This window comes from Equus caballus, chromosome 19 (genome assembly GCF_041296265.1).
Source record: "Equus caballus isolate H_3958 breed thoroughbred chromosome 19, TB-T2T, whole genome shotgun sequence".
NCBI lineage: Eukaryota > Metazoa > Chordata > Mammalia > Perissodactyla > Equidae > Equus > Equus caballus.
The window spans coordinates 65,385,626-65,409,192 of NC_091702.1; the positions used below are offsets into that span (position 1 = coordinate 65,385,626).

A 23,567-nucleotide genomic window follows, 5' to 3' on the forward strand; every position below is an offset into this window, starting at 1 on the left:
ATCCAAGCTCAAGAAAGAAACATGAGACTGAATTTGAAATTACCTTCCAGTTCTGAAAATTTCAGTTCTTGAATTTAAACTCAACTCTAACACCAGAGATGGTGAGAAAAGGGTGGGAAGGCCATGGAACCTAGAGGCACTGGGATTGAAGGTGTGCATCTCACCCCTGAGCTTGGGGTATTGGTAGAAATCTGACGAAAGACAGTGCAAAACAGAGGGAAGAGAAACCAATGATCTGCCCTCCTTTGCCCCACTGCATTCAATATAGTTTCTTTGAACCACAAGAAAAAAAAATTAAGGTTGCATTCCTAAGTCTTGGGCCAGGGGTGGACAGCTCAAATGCCACCAAGGGCCAGACAAGTAACAAAAACAGTGAAGTGGTCCAGTCCAGAGTGGCCCACGGTGCAGGCGAGAGCCCAGGCTCTGTCTGAAGGGACAGCTGTGGAAACGTGGGCCCAGGGTTGCAAAACCTGAGTTTTCAAGAAAAGCCAGATATCTGGAGTTCTTTGTGAAATCTGCTATTGTTAGTAACTAATTCACTTTCTTTAAAAAACCACCATGCTGATCAAAGAAAACATATCTGGGGAGGAATGTGGAGCCTGGGCTAGTTTGTGATCTTTTCCTCAGACCCCTCCTCAGTAAACTGCAACTTTGGTTAAGGAAGGGATTTAATCACTACATGCTATCTTGACAGCACGCAAAGGTTTGACCTTTGGCCAGCCTTTAGAATACTAGGGAAGCTCAAGTGTAAAAGAATCTGGGATAACGTAGCTCTTCACAGCTAATGCCTTAGGGAGAATATTACCTAAGTTTAAGTAAGCCTAATGTCCAGATGTACAAAGAACAAAGTATAGAATTTGGGAAGAACTTAAGTGTAGGCCAGAGTCAACGCTTGAAAACACTTGCATGCAATTTATTTTGATTCTAGTAGGAAGTTGCAGATGAACACTGGAAAATAAAACCTGGCCCCAAGGGGCAATTTTATAAAATGATACAGACTCAGCATGTGCTAGGGCAGTGACCAGAGAATTGATTAGTTAGGGTTTCTGTGGCTTTGGATAGATTTCCAGGTAAAAGAGATATCATAGTGAAAACAAATATCCACATCCCAAGTGGGTAGAAAACTCAAAGATGCTTTGTTCGAGACAAGAAAAATAATAGTGCTCAAGTGTAGATCCCTAAATGCTCAGGGAAGTAAGAGAATTTAACACAGCTCTTACTACCTGCATGGTGTGAACAGTGTGTCCCCTACGTCCCCCATTCGTGTTCACCAGGAAACTGTGAATGTGACTTTATTTGGGAATACAGTCTTTGGAGACATAAACAAGTTAAGATGATGTTATACTGGATGAAGGTGGGCCCTAATCCAATAATTAGTGTCCTTGTAAGAAGAGGGAATTAGGACACTGACACACACTAAAGGAAGACAGCCAGTAAAGACAGAGGCAGATTTTGGGATTACCACAGCCACCACCCAAGGAATGCTAAAGACTACTGGCAACAAACAGGAGCTCTTTCAGAGGCAAGGAAGGATTCTTCCCTAGAGCCTCTGGAGGAAGCAAAGCCCTCCTGGCACCTTGACTGCAGCATTCTGGCGTTTAGAACTGTGAGAGAATAAATTGGTTGTTATAATCCACCCAGTTTGTGGTAATTTATTATGGCAGCCCTAGGAAACTACGTCTTTTCAAGCCACTTCTGGGATGGAAGGCTTGCTATGGTGAATTACACAATGACTTACAATTAGGCCCCAAATTGGAGCAATATGTAGGGTATAAGAGATAAAGACACAGGCAGCTCTCAACAGAGCATGAAAACCCTCGTTTCTGGGGCAGCCCCATGGCGGGGTGGTTAAGTTCTTGAGCTCTGCTTTGGCAGCCCAGGGTTTCGCCGGTTCGGATCCATGGCACCACTTGTCGGGCCATGTTGAGGCGGTATACCACATGCCACAACTAGAGGCATCCATAACTAAAATATACAACTATGTACTGGGGGGATTTGAGGAGAAAAAGCAAAAAGATCCCCCAACAAACCAACCCTCGTTTCTGGAGAGAATGGACATGAGGAATACTGACTGGTAACCAAATGGAGAGCAGCGGAAGTCCCACTCCAGTGGTGTTATTCACAATATTTATCCCCGAGTTGAACTAATTTAATTTCACTCAGGGGAAATTATACATTGCAGATTTTAAAAATTCCAGTCATCCTATTCTTGCCCAGCTTGGTTTCCTTTTTGTGAAAAAATCAAGAAAACAACTACAAGGCATTTTAGGTTCTTTATGTATCTAAAGAACAAGATTAAATTATTTATAATTTTGTCCCATTCCATATGCAGAAAGTTTTCCTTACACAATATACACTTAAACAACAGGTTTACAGGATTGTTGGAGGGCAGTGCCTTCCATTTTGACTTTGTAACAATTGAAATATAATTATTTTTTAATTTGGTTAATAAAAACAGCATTAATTTATCCATGGGTTCTCAATGTTACTACTTTCTTTTTGTATCTTCATGGGGGTCTCAGACCCTCTTTCCCATAGCAGCCTGAAATTTCAAATATGAGACCAGGGAAAGGGAAGAGGGGCTTCATCAGTCTCACCTACAGGTTCAGTTAATAAAGACACAGTAATATCACAAATCATGCCACGTGGCCCATCTTCCAACTGGGTGTGCTCAGTTCTAGCAGGATATAAGCACACATCCACACATTACTACCAACCACCACCACTATCACCACCCAGACCACGGACCAAAAGCACCCCCTGCAATTTTTATGCACAACAAATGAATGTCTTTTAAATGTGCTCTTCATTAGGAAGGGTATCGAACTGCATCAATCTGTTTGATTTCTGGACTGTGGATGTTTGCTCACATAAAACGCCAATGGAATACATTATAGCACATGTGTGCCATACTCAATTACATGTCAAGGAAAGCTTGAACACCTCTGCTAATTACAAGTGTGTATCACAGGATCCTGGTCAGCTCTGTGGGAGCTGAATTCTCAGACCACAAATTATGCCTGTTGGTAGACTAAATAACGTGACAAATACGTACGTCATGATAATATAGATCATTTAACAGTATACTGGTAAGTTGTGTGCACTTCCAGTGTGATACATTTTATATTTGTTACAGATTTATAATACATATTTATGTGTAATTACACAAAATATTTAACAATATATTTCATATGATGAACATGATTTAACAAATATATAAATATATATCAAATATATTAAATTATACATTTTATAATATATAAAATATATAATCAAACATTTTTAGGAATGTGAGCAGTTTTTATTAGTTCTTCAACTTTGACATAAATTTATTTACTACTCTTTTCTAAGATTGTGAATGAGTCTAATTGCATAGTGTTTACTGAGATACTAAAATGAGTTTTTTAAAAATGCAACAAAACAGAATGTGGGAAAAAATAAGATGCTGGGGCTGACAGAGAACACTTATCATACATTCAAATTTCTGATTTATGCAAAGGGTTTCACTGGTCTCAACAACCATCTTGCTAATAAGTAGATATGTGACAAGTTAAAAATAAATTTACATTGATAAAATATCACTTATATGTGTTTTCTATATTGAGGGCAGGCATAAGATTGTTAGCAAGCAGGAATCTTGCTGCCTAAAACATTTGAAAACAATGAGTTACGTATAGGGCATCCCAGAGCTGCCTTTGGACCAAATTCTGTTTCTGAAGACTTTCATCCACAAGGAGCCACTTCCATGCTCCAAGGAATATGTCTCACAGAAGCATCTTCCAGGGTCATGGTGGTAATTTAACAAGACGTGGGGGGGATTTACAGAGACTTCTTTAAAAATAGAAAATCATGAAAATGTATCTGATCTAATTTGGATTTGCCCACAACAGATAAACATTTCATTTTAGCCTTAGAACATGGTTAAAATCAATTTTAAGAGATTTTACATTTTCACACAGAGCATTTCACACAAACCTAATAAAGATATGCCTTTCTCTGATATCGCCCAAGCTCTCTGTCAATATAAGTTCCTCATACATTAAAAGGTACTCAAGAAATGTTGGCAAATGAATGAACAAATAAAAAACCATTTGCCCCTAACACTGCTTTATGATGCCCTTAATAAATTTATTCCACAGGAAGAGTGTGGGTGATTAAAATAGCCTGTTCCTTTTCACTTAGGCCACTAGGAAGCTTAGCGATAAATTTGTGACTAGTTCTAACAACCATAAAAGACCAGATAGTATTTATTTCTGTTTCCTACTCTCATCTCCAGTTTTATACTCCAATTACCCTGATTCCCTCGACTAATTATTTTATTTTTCTCTATCGCATGTTCTTTAGAAGAGAGCTATAAATAGATTAACAAATCAAAAGAAGAATCCCTTTTAAAAACATGACACTCTAGTACTTACAACCTCCCCTACAACACAATGCTTTTTAAAAAGCTCTCTTCAAATTAAGCCTTCTGTTGTTGGTAAGTTCTAGAAAACCTTAGGGTCTCAGGGGAAAGTTAGAAAAGCGATGGCCTAACCTCTGCTCTTTACTGGGTCTGCCTGTCCCTCCCAGAGATGACACTGCTCCGAGTCAGTGCTAAATGAAACAGGAACCAGCCTGTCTGCCACCACACTTGTACTCGCCACTCTTCTACAATGTAGGTCCCAAAGGCTTGACTTCAAGTACTAAGTGAGAAGGTAAAAGAAAAAAAAGGGGAAAGAGAACCATCTGGCAGCGTCAGGCAAATTTCTACAGTTCTTTCCAGTAGAATTCAGACATCAAGCTTGTTTTCGGCCTCACAATTTATGCCTGAATTTTTTTTGCTATGCTCTTTTATTCCCTTTAAGACGTAATTCATTTAGGTTTGCAAGTAGACTATTGTGTATGTGGTGACTTTCATTCCATGACACAAACAAAAGTGCTTTTCAACAATTGTCCAAGTCCATATTTAAGCAATTAGTTTAGACCATCATGACAAGCTTTATACAATCCTGCACAACAGGTTTTCTTTAAAGAGTAAAATACAATTTAAGAAGCCAAAAGTAAATTTAACTAGGAGAAAAATCTGGGCTAGACAGAAAATTCTAGAATTCCAGTCTCTGTCCATGTACAGGAGCTGAGAAACATAAAACCCACCTGCACCTGACTGCTTCCTTCACTCAGGTGTCAACAGGGTGGAAGGGACTCCTGACTCAGGCTGTTTTCCCTCTCTAAATGGCAGTCCAAAAAAGTAGGGTGAGAGTCACCTGGCACCTCCATCGCCACGCACGGTTTCTCCCGTTGCAGCCCACAGTGGGATGTGTCACAATATCTCTGCACCCACAGACAGGGCTTCAGGGTGGCCTGCATCGGAGGAGCTATCTGTGGCGGCAGCCTGCCTTGGTTAGCACAGCTGCAGGGGAGAGCCGGCTCCACTCGCCCTTCTCCCCCACCCTGACCCCAATCATGCCCCAGGCAGCCACAGCGGTGGCACTTGAGTGGAGGCAGTGCCCAAGGCTCTGAGGGTGAGAGAAGGGAAGAAATAAGGGGGATGTGCAACTACAGCATAAACCAAACTCAGGGATTAATAAGTCAGCTAACTTTAACTCTGCTGTCAGTTTTCCTGGCAAAATAGAGACCAAGGAAGAAGGTATGTGGTCCAGACTTGTCTGTGTCCTTCACGAGGGCTGTTCAGCAGAGTTTGGAGTCTTGTCATTTGAGAGACCAGGGCAAGAACGTAGGAAGACAGTGCAAGCAAAGTAGACTTGGACTAAGGCAGCTCCGTACGACTGACTGTCTTCCCCTCTCACTCTCAAGAGCTCTGGCCCAGTGTTTCTCGGGAGGGCATATTAACACTGTAGGGGGACAAGTCTTCCTCTCACGAGGCTGCTCTGCTACTGTAGAAAACTGAGCAGACCTACCTCTGCCTACCATTGCCAGCAGCAAACCTCCACTCTATCACTTACTGCCCAGCCTGTCACTCTGACAACCAAAGATGCCTGCCCTCTTCTCAAATGCCTTCTGGGGAGAGCAGTAAGGCCCCGGGGCAGAGCCACTGAATGCTCTTCCAGTCAAGGAACAAGGAAGCTGAAGCTCAGAGATGTAAAATGATTTGATTAAGGTCCAGCTAGCAAGTGGCTGAGGCATGATTTCTTGACCTCATATGAAGTGCTCTCTCCAGGACAAAACTCTGCTGTCCCCTGACAGATACCTGTCGTTGAATCACTGTTTGTAGAGGCACAAACCGCAGAGAAAGAATTTACATGTGGTCACACCAGTGTTTTATTTGTGACCACTCAATCATACGCAGTCAGTAGCTTCCTAACCCTTGCTGGTTTCAGATGTTATTAATAATAATGGTTTTATTCAAGGAAGACCTGGTACTTTGGTTTTTAAACACATAAAATTTGGAGTTAAGTCATAAAACTATTCCAGAAAGGGAGAGGGGGCGTTGTCATTATTTTTAAAATAAATGAATCTTAAAGAGAGATTAACAACAATTAACAATAGCACCAATAAACATGCCTTTAAAGAATCTTTTCTTCAAGAAATTAAAATTTTTTTTCTTCTAAAAAGGTTTAAAGATATAGTATTCTTAAAAGAAGCCAATGACAACACCTTACCTCCTACAGTTCTTATTAGTTTCACCTCCTGAATAGGATTTAATTCTGAAAATAACCCCAGGAGATAGGCAGAGGAAGTAGTATCGTCACCATTTTACTGATGAGGCAGCTGGAGTGAAGGAACTTCAGCCAGAGGGTCAGGCTTCAGACCTCCAGTCCGGTATTCTTCAGGTTGTATCTGGAAAACTCGTCAGGAGCACCGTTGAGAGTCAACTATCACCCTTACTTAAATAATTCAGCCTTCTTCTCCAGCATTTAGGAGAAAATATTTTTTCCTCATATACTTACTCATGGTCACTTGGACTTACTAACAGCACAAGTCCTGACCCACGGGACATGGGCACAGTGGGTCACCCGCACACTCCCCACTCACTGAGTGCTTACTTTGTAAGGCCCTGGCTGAGGCACTGAGGATGCATAGGCTAATCAGACATGGCCTTGCCTGTGAAGGACTCAAAACCATCCTGAGAGCAGCTAGAATATTTTCCTCAATTCCATCAGAGTCGACTCACTTCTATTACCTTAAGCACATACGGCCAAATGGTTGATTGTGACTGGCTGGTTGTGCCCAGGCCAAGTCTCTCCCTGGGATGCCAAAGTGACCCCTTTCACTAAGCCCTCCCCTCAAAAAAACCCTCAACAACCAATTGTAACAACAACTCCACACCCTGGGGACATTGCAGTCTTACTGTATACAAGATCTACAAATAAAGCTCTGGTGCACCAGTTGGACTACTACTGGTAAACTAAAAAAAGGCTGTTTGTTCTTGGTGATGACAGTGAGAAGTAGATGAAGAACGATCTGATGATGCCTTTAACTGCATTGCCAAAGGAACAACATTTCTGAATTTCTTTTAGACACGTGTGAGGCAGAAGGAAGAGTGGGCTGTCTAGAATTAGGCTTTTATAAGACTGTGAAGTAGTTATGGGATCTAAATTGCTGAAATGTCCTGCCCCAGCAGTTTCAAATATTCTAGAGAATAGATTCATAGGGCTATCAGGGCCTTGGAGGTCTGATTAGCTGCTTACTGTGAATAATGATAACTGTGCAGCTTTGGGGGAAAACCAAGCTGTCACCATGCCACCGTCCTTACCCTCCCTTTGCCTCTCCATTCCTTCTTCTTAAAAAATAAACAAAGGGAGCATGTGGCAAATATGTTTCTATTTCTCCACCAAGAATGCAGACATGACAGCTTCTTCCCCGTCTCTTCCCTCATCCTCCCCAGCTCCGTCTCCCCCCTCCCTACCAAATGACCTCATCCCTGTGCAAAAAGGACACCAGCTGCAGGGAGAGTCTGCCTGCACCAAGCAGGAGCACTATCATCATTAGTAATGCCAAGAAGCCCAGACGCCTTGTCGACATGTGCAACGTGTTACAGCTCTGTGGTCTCCCCACATTCACAACGAAGCTGCTGTCTGGAAATGGAAAGGCTTCGCCTTCCTAAAAATAATGTTACCAAAAGAACATTTAGATATTTCTTTACAAATCCATCAGTGATTGTAGGAACAACGATGAGAACCTGCCAAGATGATGAACCCGGTGGCAGCCTGAGGAGTCATTCATTTTGTCCATTTCTTAAATGGACAAAAGGCCCATTTAAGAAAAATGAAGACCCTTGATTTCTCAGGTGAGAATTATAGGAGCTTGTTTGCAAAAGGAGAGCTGCCTAGAAAATAAAAATATGAAAAAAAATTGTAACACATTGGCATAATAAAAGCTAATATTCCAATCTCAATTTGTACAGACATATCCTTTTGGATTCATGTTCATTTCTTCTTCAGGCATTCATTCACTTTTTTTTTTGCTCTTCTCCCCAAAGGCCCCTAGTATAGTATAAAACAGTATATAGTTTTATATTCTAGTTGTGAGTGCCTCTGGTTATGCTATGTGGGACGCCACCTCAGGTGGCCTGATGAGCAGTGCCGTGTCCGTGCCCAGGATCCGAACCTGCAAAACCCTGGGCTGTCGAAGCTGAGCGCGTGAACTTAACCACTCAGCCACAGGGCTGGCCTCTCATTCACTCATCTCCACTCTCCTCTCTGTCAATGGGTGCCAACTCATTCCTGAGAAAGAGGCTGTGAGATTTTTATCAGACACGGTAATAATAGCAACTACCATATACTGAGTGCCCGCTCTGAACTGAACACAGGGTTCTGTGCTGTATGCATGCCTCTCTACCTCCTTGTGCAGAGACCATTACGCTCACATTAGAGATGAGACAACTCAGACCACGAGAGGCATCCTGGGCCCTCTTCTGGAAACATGCTCTCTTCCTAGGTAATCTCATCCATATTCATGGCGTTAAATATCATCTGTAAGTCGTTAGCCAATCTGTATCTCCAGCCTAGACATCTCTTCTGAGCTCCAAACTTGTCTTTACAAATACCTGCATGACATTTCCGCTTGAATGAATCACAAGCATCTTGGATCAAACATGTCCAAAACTGAACTTGAGATCTACTCCTGCCCCCCATCCCACCCCACACCCAGGCTAGGTTCTCCTCCAGAAGTTCTCACATCAGGAAACAGCACCTCATGTCAGAAAACTGAAAGTCATCATTGACACTCTCCTCTTCTGCAATGCCACCAATCTACAAGGCCACCAAGTCGTGTAAACTCTACCTCCTAAATCTGTCTTGAATCCATCCATTTTTCTCCATTGACTGCTGCCATAATCCATCATCTGGAAAGTGGCATCAGCCTCACTGGTCCTTCTTGCACTTCTCCAATCCACTGTGTGATGAGATACAAGGATCAGAATGATTCAAACATGGATATGATCATGTTTTTCTCCCACAAAAAAACTTTCAATGGCTACTTATTGCTATTAGAAAAGATCAAAATTCTGACCAGTGCCTACAACGCCCTGCTTAATCTTTACTCCCTACTTGTGTATCATTCTATTTCCTCTCATTGTTGGGCTCATCTAGCTTGTCTTTTCTCTTTCCTCTTCTGCACCAAGTTCCTTCTTGACTTTGGTTCTTGGCACAGGCTGCCCTTCAGCCATGATGCGCCAACACTCCCTCTTTGTTTGGCTAACTCCTATCTATTCTTTGAGCCTCGGCTTAAATATTGTTCCACAAAATCGTCTTCCCTGTTCCTTTCAATCAGTGATTTCCCAGTTTCTTCCTCTTTATATTTACGACGATTGAAATACTTATTTAAGTGTTTGTTTTCCTTTGGTTTTCCCAACTAGAATATAAACTCAATGAAGTGAAAGACCATGCCTGTCCTACAAACAACTGTATCCGTCATGCCTAGCACAATGCCTGGCATGCAGAAAATGCTCAACCAATATTTGTTAAATAAGTCATGTAACTTGCTCAAGGTCACAGGATTTGAACTCAAATGTTTTGTACTAAAGCATATTCTCTTTGAAAATCTCGCAAAGCAGAAAAGAGTTCTTTATAAATTCAACATATCATTATCAATTTCAGAGACGTAAATTTCCCAAGTCTCAAAGTCCTTACTGACTCAAATGGATGGATGAATGGATAGACAGATGGATGGTTACATAGCTGAAAGGCATGGGGTCTGGTAGTGTGATGGGATCGGGAAGAACCTGTCTCCTTTGGTATACGTGACATGAGAACCATCTACTGGACAGCATGAGTAGTCATAATAAGGAAATGAGAGCATGGATGAGAGGAAGCAGACATTAGAGATTGCTAAGTTGCTATAAGCCTGAGCAAAATGAGATTTAAAAACCAAGAAAACAAATCTTTAATATAGCTGAAAAGAACAAAGGCAGAGAGATTTTGAAAAGGCAAAATATAACCTTTTAAGGGGGAAGAAAACTTACTGGATGTGGTTTTCTGCATATCTATTTCTCCTCTCCTTCCTCCTATGTATGTGTATGCACGCACATATGTGTGTAGGGTACAGTGCAGATAAGGAAGAATGGGGTAAAGAATGGACTATTGGAAATGTCTGAAAAAAGCATCTGAGCTTTGAGGACTGGGGAGTAATTCTTTTCCATCTGAGACCTATGATGTTTACCTCCATCAGTATTATTCTAAAAACATTCTCTGCTGGGTGGTCTGTCAAGACCCTCAGATGGAGGTGAGAAGAGATGAGCACAGAAAGGTCCGACCAGCACAGGCTACATTAGGCCCTTATCTGTCTAGTTCTGTTCATGCAGTCAAGTTTTCCTCTACAAGAGTGCAGGACTTCACATTTTCCACGATGAATGTGGACTTGCGACAGCTGCCCTCCTTGTCAAGGTCTGGGAACTTTGGCTTTGCTCCTCTCCTTCAATCCATTTCTTTTCTCAAACTGTCTCACCTTCTCACAAGAAACACTCAGTTATCAGGAACTTTAAAAAGTTTATTTCTTGGTTGCTGTCCCCTTCTGTGGTTGAAATGGTAATAACAATTGGGTTATCAGCTTTTTTTTTTTTTTTTAAATTTTTTTTTTTAAAGATTTTATTTTTTCCTTTTTCTCCCCAAAGCCCCCAGTACATAGTTGTATATTCTTCGTTGTGGTCCTTCTAGTTGTAGCATGTGGGACGCTGCCTCAGCGTGGCTTGATGAGCAGCGCCATGTCCGCGCCCAGGATTCGAACCAACGAAACACTGGGCCGCCTGCACCGGAATGCGTGAACTTAACCACTCGGCCACGGGGCCAGCCCCGGGTTATCAGCTTTTTGGCAAAAGAAAAAAAAAACCTGTTCTCCGTTTCCTCCTCAAGTTCTCCATAAAAGGCAACAAAAGTCTTCATTAAATTCAGTAACGTCCAACATGTACTCTGGTTAACAATGTCTGAACCACATGGAGTACAAATTTTCAAAGAATTAAAATAAAATACACTTACTAGTAAAATGATACAGGACGCTTACATCAACTTTCTTCGATGAATCAGAAGGTGTTCAGGATCTTGTAGCACTCTGGGTCACTGTTTTGAACATTTCATTGTTTGATGGTGCTTGGGGCTGGCTAATAAAACATTAGATAATAGAGCTCACAGTATCTATTATTGGCTGCTCACAGAACCAAGTGCCTTTGCTACTGGTTTTCTCATTGGAATACAAAAAAATGAACCTTCACATTGAGTTTGACATTTACAGTACTAAGTTCTGTGATCAATAATTCTGTTTGTTTAGGAGCTGGGGTTCTTTCTAATTTCGGTGACAATTTTTTTCCTCCAGGGTTATAATTTTTGTCCTTTTCAGATTCTTTAATATTTAATAATAACTTTAAAGACAAAAGTCTAGCATTTCGATTGATCTGACAATGTTTTAGGGAGGGACCAAGATCCTGAACTTATGGCAAAACAAAGAGAAAGGGATGCAGAAGGAGACATATGTTACAGGAAGAGGAAATGACAAAGATCATGTAACAGAGAGAGGAAGGAATGGCTCACGTCCTCACAGTTCATGAGCTGCAGGCCAAGTCTTTCTATCCTATCTTTCCGCTGCCATTATTTTCAAATCAAATTGTAGCTGGAGTCAGCGTATGATATACTTTCATTTTGAAAGAAGAAAAAGTTGAGAGAAATCAAGGCACAAAGTGAGTTATTCTTTCCCTGAATTTTACAGTTTAAAAGATTCTTAATAGATCTAAAGCCAAGCCATGTAGGTATAAAATAACCATTTCACCCCATAGCTGGGCTGTGCGCACTCATTCCCTGCTCCCAAACCAAATACATACAACAAAGTCCATTTTTTGGTAAGCAATTGTTGATTAATGAATCATCTTTCCTGTAATTTTTATTTTTTGTAGACTTAGTTTGGCTAGGTTCCCTGGCATTCCTGTAGAGGTATGTAATGGAAAATTTGACCTCACACTCTTTGCTTTTCTGTAACATCACAAAACACTGATATAACAGAGCTACAAAAAAGTAGCTTGGAGATGAAGGGATGCACAGAAAGAAAAAGCCCAGTGTGGAAAGGAACAAAGATACCCTAAATCATCTGGAAAATAAATATTTAGCTTTATAGACATGAAGTTACATTTATCTTCAAGAACAGCTCATTTGTTACAGCTTAGGATGTCACAGTGTTTCCATCATAATTCTGCCTTTCTAAAGAGACTGTAAACCAGACATAAAAAGCCATTCTCAAAATTAACTTGGAACACAGGCAGACCATATTGCAGATCCTATAACTTTTTCCCAAAATGGTGATTTAGGGTGGAGCAAGCAGAATAAAGGTGTCAGTAAGTGATTTCTTACATTTAGTTATATCTGAGTTGAAATAAAACCTTGGCAATCACCCTTCTGTGATCACAACCAGCCGTTACAGAAAATGTAGCAGGTCACACAGACTCAGCTTTGGGAACCGTGCAACTTGGGAGTTGGCAGTAGAGACATGCTTCAGAAGTGCTCTTCCAGCAAAATTCGTAGTGGAATGAATGAATGGTTATGAAAACTGTCTTTTTAGTTTTTTTTTTTTTTAAAGATTGGCACCTGAGCTAACAACTGTTGCCAACCTCTTTTCTTTTCCTTTTCTGCTTTTTCTCCCCAAATCACCCCAGTATATAGTTGTATATCTTAGTTGTGTGTCCTTCTCATTGTGGCATGTGGGACACTGCCTCAACGTGGCCTGATGAGTGGTGCCATGTCCGCGCCCAGGATCCAAACCAGCAATACTCAGGGCCGCCGCAGCTGAGCGCACGAACTTAACTACTCGGCTGTGGCCGGCCCCTGTCTTTTTACTTTTTAAGACAATAAGACTAAACTCTCTTCCCTAAGGCAAAGAACTCATTTCTTTAAATGCATAATCCAGACTCAAGGGGGTATCTACTCAGCCCCTGATAATATGACCTGAGAAAATATCAACTTGACTATGATGAGAAAAGAGTCTCAAACAGCTCTCAGCACGAACCTCTCAAAATGCCACAGCTTCCCTAGTATCAGGCATCCAATGAGGTGTTTCATGACACCAGCATTGGGTGATGTGTGTATTGTCAACTGTCGCAGTCCCCATGGCCGTCAGAATGCATACATAGATTGTTCAGTTTATTAATCATCTAGATGTGCTGAAAAAAAGGAATGGGGGAAAGAACAGATGCAGAGAAGGCTGTACAAATCACTACTTACTTATTCAGGCTGCTGAGAAAATGGGCAGATGTTCCTCGATGCTCCCTAAGTTGTTTCCAAAACCACTGTCGCATCTGTGTGCTCTCCTCCATAAAAATGCAGTCCTATTAACTGGAACTACACAAAGAATTCTCAGTGGAGAGAGCTTTAATATACCACTTATGGGCTAAATGAGTACTTTTTACTTGAATAATGATTTCTTTTTTTAGAAAAAGGGAGAACCATGAAATATGCAAATAAGCTACAAGAGAAGAATTTCTCTATGTTGAATTTTACCTTTGTAAGCTGTAGAAGACAGTTACCTGTTCCAGAGACTGTCTTAGGTTCTTACTTCTCACTGACTTTGGCAGATGCAGGAAGAAAAAGGAGTATTCAGACAGCTTGGAGTGATTCTATTTATCCACTTATAAAAGGGAGGTGGACTGATAAAACAAAGTTGTTAACTATAAAGAGAACGACTAGGGGAAAAAATTACTATGTGCCACTTAATATCCTGTTTAAGGGATGTATGAGATCTTAGCCGAAAAAAAATTGGTGCTATATTAAAATATCAACTCCAGGGAGGATGCTCTTCTAGATTCTATTGGATTCCTAAAAATTTCCTAGGTCTTATTTGGTTTCTGGGTTTCCTGAGAAATTCCTGGTATTCTACATATTATAAGAATACTGAATCCTACACTACCTAATTTGAAATAAGTTTACCCTTTTACTTCTCACATGGTATTAAGCCAAGTTGATATTTTTGTAGAACTCCACTGAAATCAGCTTTATACTTTTCAGCTCTTTAATACAAGGTGAGTCTTGTATTCGTTCATTCATTTACTGGATGTACTCCTGTGACCAAGAACACTTATGAAAAAATGTTGATCAGTTTTTTGAGATCAAGTTAATAAGTGAACCAGTCTAAGTGAATCAGATGAAATGCATAGTGGTTTTCATCATCACAGTGAAAGGTCTTGAAGTATCTCTGTGTTTGATGAACTATCACCATACAACAGTAATTTCTATAGTAATAAAAGAGTGGTGAAAAGTATAATTTCCTATTTTCTTCTATAAGCATTTTTCAACATCTATTAATGCTGAAATTAATGAACCTGTGCCCTAACACCAAATCTCATCTCCTCAGGCAAACGATTTTGTGTGTGTGTATATCTTTTCAGAGATATTTTATACACATGCAGGCAAATATGTGTGTCTGTGTGTGTACAAATATATTCTTTCCTCCTTTTATTCCATGCAAATAGTAGCATTCACTATGGTCTGTTCTGTACTGCCCTTTTTGGACTTAACAATACATGCTGGGGATCTTTCTGTAGCAACACATAAAGACCTTTCCAGTCTGTGTTTCTGGAAGCATAGTATTCCACCAGCATTAAACGGTCCCTATGGATCAGTTATTTCCAATCTTTTGCTATTACAGACACATGTCTGTTAATTTTAAAATTAAAACTGGGGCCAGCCTGGTGGTGCAGTGGTTAAGGGTGCCCGTTCCGCTTTGGCGTCCCGGGGTTCACCAGTTCGGATCCTGGGTGCGGACATGGCACTGCCTGGCACACCATGCTGTGGCAGGCATCCCACGTATAAAGTAGAGGAAGATGGACACGGATGTTAGCTCAGGGCCAGCCTTCCTCAGCAAAAAGAGGAGGATTGGCAGTAGTTAGCTCAGGGCTAATCTTCCTCAAAAATAAAATAAAATAAAAACAAATCATTTATAAGAAACTACATTTGAAGGACTAGTTCTGCTTGTTTCCACTTCCTACTCCAATTCTCTATGAGCAGCAAAATGGTAAAAAAAGAAAAAGAGGCAAAATGGGGTGTTGGCTAATCAGCTTTTGGATAATGGAACATCTTACTCTTTTTCGTGATTAGTAAAGCAATATATTTTGGATAGGCTTAAAATAATGGACTAATTACTTCATTACTATTCTTATTATTCCTGTAAAAGTTATATTTCAATGAGAAGAAAAGAGATAAAAAGAAAAATCCAAGAGGTTCAGAGCCAGCTAGCAGAAGGAGCAGAGCTCGTAAAATCTGGCTTCACATGGCCTCGAAGACTACTCAGGTAATAGGAAGAGAGAAATCTGAAGTAGAGCCTCAGATCTGCAAAGGTCTTACGCTGTGTTTCGGGCAGGTTATCATCACATCATTTTCTCCAAAAATATTTAAGCATGCACTCATACACAGCTCTATGCAAGGAGCTTTCCAAAGCAAGCCAGACGGACACAGCAACTATTACCACGCCAGGAAGGAATCAATTGCAGGGTTGCCTCAACTACAGGTGGTGGGGCTTTGGGAAACTGTGTTTCTATGTTCATTAAATTTTTATAAATTTTATAAGTGTAACATGAAGATTCCTATTTAAAACATTTCTGTAGCAAATTTATTGGGAGAAAAAAATTATATTCTTCAGTTTATTTTTGAGTATAATTTTCAGATCTTTTTTCTTTTTAAAGATTGGCACCTGAGCTAACATCTGTTGCCAACTTTTTTTTAATTTTCTTCTTCTTCCTCTCCCCAAAGCTCCCCAGTACCTAGTTGTATATTCTAGTTGTAGGTCCTTCTGGTTGTGCTGTGTGGGACGCTGCCTCAGCACGGCTTGATGAGCAGTGCTAGGTCTGCGCCCAGGATCCGAACCGGCAAAAACCTGGGCTGCTGAAGCAGAGTGTGTGAACTTAACCACTCGGCCATGGGGTTGGCCCAATTTTCAGATTTTTATATTTTGAGTTGGCTTTATTGAAAGTGACGATAACTGTGCGTGTGTGTATGTATGCATGTGTGTATTTGCTTTGTTTTAGCATTTTAAATTTTATTAAAAAATTTTTTTAAATTTTGAATTAACTTCAAACTTAAAAGTTCTGAGAATAGCACAAAAAACTCTTCTATGCTCCACTGAGATTCACCAATTATTAAAATTTTGCTTTTATATTTTATTGTCTTTCTACATATACACTGTTTTTCTAAGCCATGTGATGAAGCTGCAGGCATCATATCCTTTTGCCCTTAAATAGTTCAATGTATATTTCCTAAAAACAAAGATTATCACATACCTAATGATGGTACAGTGGTCAAAATCAGGAAACTTACAAAGTCACAATATTATTGTTTAATCCACAGACGTTACTCAAATTTTCCAATTGTCCCAATAATATTCTTCTGTAATATCTTTTTCCTAGTCCAGGATCCAAACCAGGATCACACACATGTTCAGTTTTCATATCTCTTTGAGTTTTTATAATCCGAAATAGCTCCTCAGCTTTTCTTTGTGTTTCAGGACACTGACATTTTTGAAGAGTATCTTTTAGTTTGGGCTTGTCTGATATTTCCTTACTATTAAATTAATTATGCATTTTGGGGGGCAAGAATATCTCAGATGTCTTTCTCAATACATAACATCAAGACGCACTGATGTCAGTTTGTTCTGTTATTGGTGAACATAATTTTGATCACTTGGTTAAGGTGTTGCTACCAGGCTTCTCCTCTCAAAAGCCACCATTTCCCATGGCTATTAATAAGTAACTTGTGGAGAGATTCTTTGAAATATATAAGTATCCTGTTCTTCACTAACTTTCACTCTCTAGTTTTAGAATCCATTGATACTTCTTGCCTGAATCAATGTAATTGTGATGGTTGCAAAATGGTGATTTCTAATCTATCATTCATTCCATGTTTATTAATTGGCATTCTACTGTAAAAATGCTTTTCCTTCTTATGCACGTAGTATCTATTTACAGGTATATCTCATTTTACTGTGCTTTTCAGATATTGAGTTTTTTTACCCGACCCTCCACCACGAAAAAGATTATGATTCACCGAAGGCTCAGATGATGTAAAGCATTTTTAAATTAAGGTATGTACATTGTTTTTTAGACATAATGCTACCGCACACTTAATAAACTACAGCACAGTGTAAACACAACTTTTATATACACTGAGAAATCAAAAAGTTTGTGTGACTTGCTTTATCGTGATATTTGCTTTACTGCAGTGGTTTAGAATCAATTTCGCCGAGGTATGCCTGTATTTATTATGACTATGAACTTACTCAAGAATTCTTATTTTATTCAATGAGTTGTATTCTATTATTATTAATGGTTACTTTCTTCCTCAAGATGTCCCAGATTTGGCCAATGGGAGTCCTTTCAAGCTGGTTCCTGTCTCCTTTTGACATGTCTCCATCACTTTTTGAGCACTTCCTAACATCTTGGCACGAAAAAATGTTCCAAGGTTCATCTTGTTTTTCCTCCAGTGGCCCTAAAGTCAGCCATTTTTCCAAGGAGCACTGGTTCCTTTTAGTGAGAAAGGAGATTTAGAAGCCAAAATGTAGTTGCTATGTGTGCTCATTGCTACTGGGTGTCTCTGCTTCAGACGCTTGTGGCAAGTGGAACTAGGAAGTTTTTTATGCTTTAAAAGGTCTTCATAAAATTGGTCCCAGGGACTCACATTATTAAATTATTCCTTTTATATTAGGTTTCTGCTACGTTGAAATCTGGTTCAGGAGTTTTAGTGTTTGGGTCTGTTACAATGAACTTACAATATAATTACACTGACTACGAAACATTATTATGCTAGATGGATTTGATGAGATCTCTGAGAACAAGTAGCATGTCTCATTCATTTTTTTATGCTCAAAGCCCAACAAAGTTCAAATCACACAATAGGCAATCCACAGGAATTATATGATGTCTGGGATCTGTTTCCCAAGAATCCAGTGTGGGGGAAAGGAATACGGATGTAACAAAGGAGGCCATAAGTTAATCTGCTGCAGCTGTCACGGGAGTTCTTTTTTCTCCACTTTTCTCTATATTTTGCATAATAATAAAACAATTTAAAGGCAATCAAGAAATACTCCCTTACCCGAATGGAAAAAGTTTCTGCCTCCTCTATGGCTCAATTTCTTTATTAGTTGGGTGGGGTGAAAAAAAGTTAAGGTGTTTGAATTACCAAGAACCAGACAGTAGTATAAGGTTCCTGTGAATGCCTCTTCATTTAAAGTTTAAGAAAAAAAATTCTTATAAAATGCTCATTCATTTATGAATTTAATTTTTTCAATACATTTGGTCTAAGGGACTTGAAAATGGCCATGGTTTTCACCGTCAAACCACTAACTAGTCTAATCATCTTGGAAAGCATTAACTTGAAACAAATAATTTGGATAGTCATCTTGAATATATATTTATGACATCAGAGTAACCCCTAAAAGATAAAATAAAACAAGATAAATAGGTCTTGGAGCTATGTGGAGAAAGACAAACTGTAGCATTTTGCTGAAGAAATATATGAAGATAGCTTTTTCTTGACATCCCAAGTTGTTTCCTGATACTTAAATAACTGATAGTCAAAATATTAAAATGGGAAAACAGCAGTTATTGAGATATCCTACTCTGGGGGAAAAACACCTCAAACAGATATAAATATGTATATACCGCTCACTGACAAGAGTGGACATTCTCCTGAGGCTGCTTATTTAACAGAAAATCTTGGCTTATAAAGCACGTCCCTCCTTCCCATTAGGAAAACTGACACTGATATTCTTTATCAACATTGTTTCAAGAAAGTCTGTTTCGAATTATCAGGGTTTCTCCACCATAAATCTGAGCTCACCGTCTCACCTAAATAGCAAGATTATCGTCCGTCAAATTTCAAAAAATATGTGTCTGCTCAGTTTTACTGATAAAGAAATACACTTAAGTGACCAAGAGCAGTCAATTCAGATGGGATTTGAGGTCTCAAATCATTTTCTCCAATATTTAGGCAACAGAAAGAATCTTTTGGGGTTATTGGACCTAAATGAAAACCTTTTAACCAATGGTGATTCAAAAGGTGCATTCCTTACTAAGACTAGTGTGAAAATGCTAGTGAATTATTTCCATCACGTCCGGGTACAACCAGAATGCTAACATTCTGCCGCCTGCATACTGTAAATAAATACAGACCAAACAGCTTCCCACTGCTGCCATGAGCATGTACCCTCTCCAGACAAGTGGAGCATTAGCACCTGGTTGTCTCCTGGCTGCAGCTTTTTTCCTCCCTGAGTTCCTGGATGTACTTGTGGGACAGTCTAGAAAACTCAATGTTGTGATACATATAGATCAGGAAACTGTCTCTTGATGGAGTCTTGTGTCCATAATTCCAAGCATCCAGTCTAGCCAATTTCAACGGACAATGATGCAAATTTATTTTTTTCTTAACTGTATTAATGGGTTATTAATGTAAGCAAAATAAACCATGGCAGGATGAATAACGGCAACAATATTTCTTCAATCAAATAACTATCCTCTGTGTCTGGTTGTGGTTTCAAAGAAATCTGGATTAAATAACATGATTCACATATGAAAAGGCTGCTAAAAACTGGACTTTGGTATTACTCAGTCACACATAAAACAGCCACTTTTACACTACATTCCACATTTAGGAAAAGTGGAATTGTTTCCTTTGAGACAGGTATACTGGATACTTGACCTCTGAATCCTAAAACCAATTCATGGAACGAACAAAATTTAGAGGGACAAGAACTGGGCTGGGTCACCTCATGTTCTCAATATACCAGGGACTTACTCATTTCTGATCTGTCAAAGAGGCACTTTCTGCAATTCATTAAGCTTTCCAGTTTTCCTATTGATTATTTAAAATGCTCCCATCCTAATATGTGCTTCCCACGTTACTGGGTAAGGATTCAGGGAAGAACAGTTGAGGGGCAGGAAAGGTCTTGGTTTAGGCGAGCTGACACACAGCTCAAGGGAAGGAGTCTGGGTCTTGCAGACAGTGTTTGCTGTGGAAGTTTTACAATGTTACAAGCATTTGTCACGACCTTCCAGAAGATAACAGCAAGCTCTAGGAACTGTGATTTTCAAAGGGGATGTGGGAATGAGGGTTTTGATGGAAGCTTTCCAGAGCTGCAGCTGCCAAGCATGTGGGTTTTTCATTGGTTGTCACTTGATAGAGGTAGGGCGGAGGAAGAATTCTTTGAGGGCAAGTTCAGACAGTGAATAGTTCAAGGCTGCAGCCTGCCTAGAAACCACCAGCAATAAATGGACACACAAATCTTGAATGTTAAAAGACACAACTGGTTGTATTTTTCAAGGTTTTAAGGGGCTGAAATCATTCTATTACTGTACAATAAGCATGCAGAGCAAAATAAACAAAATAATGATTCCTAGCAATATATTTGAGGATGGTTTTTCTAATTCTGTTTTTTTGCCACCATTTCTCATCCTGGTACTGGTACAGTCAGGGAGACACAGTTTGGCCCTGCTACTTTGTGTGTGTGTGACTGGGCCTCAATTTCGTCTTCAACAGGAGAGTAATACCTACTTTGCAGGGTTGTTGTGGGAACAAATGAGACAGTGAATGTTAGGGGCAGCAGCAGATAGTAGCTGCTCAAAAAGTGGTAATTATATTATCATTATCATCATAATAAATGCTCCTTTGTTATAAATAACCACGCTACCATTTATGCAGCTGTTAGAGGTAAGTGGACCTACAGAGCAACAAAAGCTGTCTTCACCTGTATGCAAATCATTGATACTATTTTAAAGGATAGCCCTTTATGGTATTGAGTTTAGAGGGCTTTTAAATTTAAAGTTTATCAATATAGCTTTTATGTCATAAAAGTAAAGATTTTCAGGTTCTTTCAGAATGGCAGAAGACATAGTCTGTGAGAGCTTTACAATGTCATGGACTAGTTTCTGTGAAAGAGGAATACGGCTGGCTGCCTCCTCCCTGCCTCAGACAGACTCCACAATAATTCACTGATAACAAAAACCACCAGCTGCCATTCCTAATAAAACGTTCCATTGGCAGGGCACACTTTATGGCAAACTCTAAGTCACATGTCCTCTTCTTATTTCTGCTTCTTTTCTCTAAGGCCAGTTAAAATCTGCCTTTTGTAAATCTTTAGTGAGTAAATCAAAATAACCAATCTGGAATTTGACTGAGTATCAACCAAGAGGAGCTAAAATAGGATCAAGCTCAGGCATCCATCACTCTGCCTGCATGTGCATACCCATCAGCCATTCCCCACCAAACTTACATCATCTGTCCTTCAGGTATCATACTTTGTCTCTTCATGTTTTTTTGAGGAACATTAGCCCTGAGCTAACTATTGCCAGTCCTCCTCTTTTTTGCTGAGGAAGCCTGGCCCTGACCTAACATCCGTGCCCATCTTCCTCTACTTTATATGTGGGACGCCTACCACTGCCTGGCTTGCCAAGCGATGCCATGTCTGCACCCGGGATCCGAACCAGTGAACCCCGGGCTGCCAAGAAGCAGAATGTGCGAACTTAACCGCTGCGCTACTGGGCTGGCCCCTTCATGTTTTAACACCTATAGTCTTCCTCATATTTCATTATTTATTCCCCCAGGGCGGGGGTTAGCAAACTATGGCTGGTGGGCCAAAATCTCGACCAGAGGCTGTTTTTGTACAGTCCGTAAGAACAATTTTTACAGGGGCTGGCCCTGTGGCCGAGTGGTTAAGTTCGCATGCTCTGCTTTAGCGGCCTAGGGTTTCGCTGGTTTGGATCCTGGGCGTGGACATGGCACTGCTCGTCAGGCCATGCTGAGGTGGTGTCCCACATGCCACAACTAGAAGGACCCACAACTAAAATCTACCACTACGTACTGGGAAGATCTGGGGAGAAAAAGTAGGGGAAAAAAAAAAAAAGATCGGCAACAGTTGTTAGCTCAGGTGCCAATCCAAAAAAAAAAAAGAATAATTTTTATATTTCTAAATGGTTGGAAAAAAATCCAAATTAGAATAATTTTTCATGACGTGAAAAATATATAAAATTGAAATTTCAGTGACCATAAATAAAGTTTTATTGGAATACAGTCATGCTCACTTGCTCACATGTTGTCTGTGGCTGCTCTTTTTGTGTATGAGGAAGATTGGCCCTGAGCTAACATTTGCTGCCAATCTTCCTCTTTTTGCTTGAGGAAGACTGTCGCTGGGCTAACATCTGTGCCAATCTTCCTCTATTTTATGGGGGACGCCACCAGAGTGTGGTTTGACAAGGAGCGCTGGGTCCACGTCCAGGATCTGAGCCGGCAAAGCCTGGGCCACTGAGGCTGAACGCACGAAGTTAGCCACTACACCACTGGGCTGGCCCCTGTCTGTGGATGCTTTTGCGTTATAATGGTAGAGTTGAATAGTTGGTGCAGAGACCATGTGGCTAAAATATTTACTATCTGACCCTCTACAGGAGAAGTTTGTCAACACTGCCCTAGGGGGTCTTTCTCTTGGGAGAAAGTGAGGCAAATACACTGCCTGACCTCCCCATCTGGTCAGCCTTGGAAAGGAAATAGAGCCCAGCTTGACTTTTCAGTAGGGGTGGAATGGGACAGTAAAAAAACAGGAACTGACACAGGAGGCAGGAGCCGTGGGTCTCAGGTTTGTTCTTATGTTAGTTCTGGATTATGTACTTAACTTCTCTAGTCCTGTAACATGGCTTCCCCCTTGTTGGGCTCTCAGTTTCCTTTATGTTTGAAAAAAACAGTCAGTCCTTTAATCCCTTAGCGGACCATCATGATAACATGTGAAACTCTCCCGCCATCTCCTCTCTCACCCCACCTCCCAAATGAATCCAGGCTCAACAGAAGTAAGTGAAATAAGGATGTTGGAAGCCTTCCCACAGGACTGCAGGATAGAAGTTTAGAACCCATTTTTAAATCTCTGGAGATGGGCCCCCAGTGAGACCACATATCTACTACAATGAGTAATTCCCCCTGGTCTCCACTGGAGAATGGAGGCACTTAGGGCATATGAGACTGAATCACTTGTTTTCTGGAAATTTCCTATTATACATATGACTATTAACTACATAGTCTAAACATGCTGACGCCTGAGAAAATATCTTCTAAATTATAGCAGAAAAAAATCAGATCTAAAGCTGGACGAAGGGATCGAGGTGGGACAGGCAGAGATGCTTTTATATG

The 23,567-nt window shown here is 40.3% G+C and overlaps 2 protein-coding genes across 4 annotated transcripts in view; one reads left to right on the forward strand and one right to left on the reverse strand.

Annotated features, from left to right (window-relative positions):
• Positions 1-23,567, reverse strand: part of CMSS1 (cms1 ribosomal small subunit homolog) — a 361,626-nt gene that overhangs the window by 122,504 nt on the left and 215,555 nt on the right. The window lies entirely within an intron of this gene.
• FILIP1L (filamin A interacting protein 1 like) overlaps positions 1-23,567 on the forward strand; it is a 297,195-nt gene that overhangs the window by 62,378 nt on the left and 211,250 nt on the right. For 2 of the 3 annotated variants that reach the window (XM_005601759.4, XM_070242350.1), the window contains one exon: positions 17,397-17,484. The exons of the other annotated variant lie outside the window; for it this stretch is intronic. The gene's annotated coding sequence lies outside the window, so the exon portion shown is untranslated. The remainder of the gene's footprint in view (positions 1-17,396; positions 17,485-23,567) is intronic. 3 annotated transcript variants of the gene reach the window in all.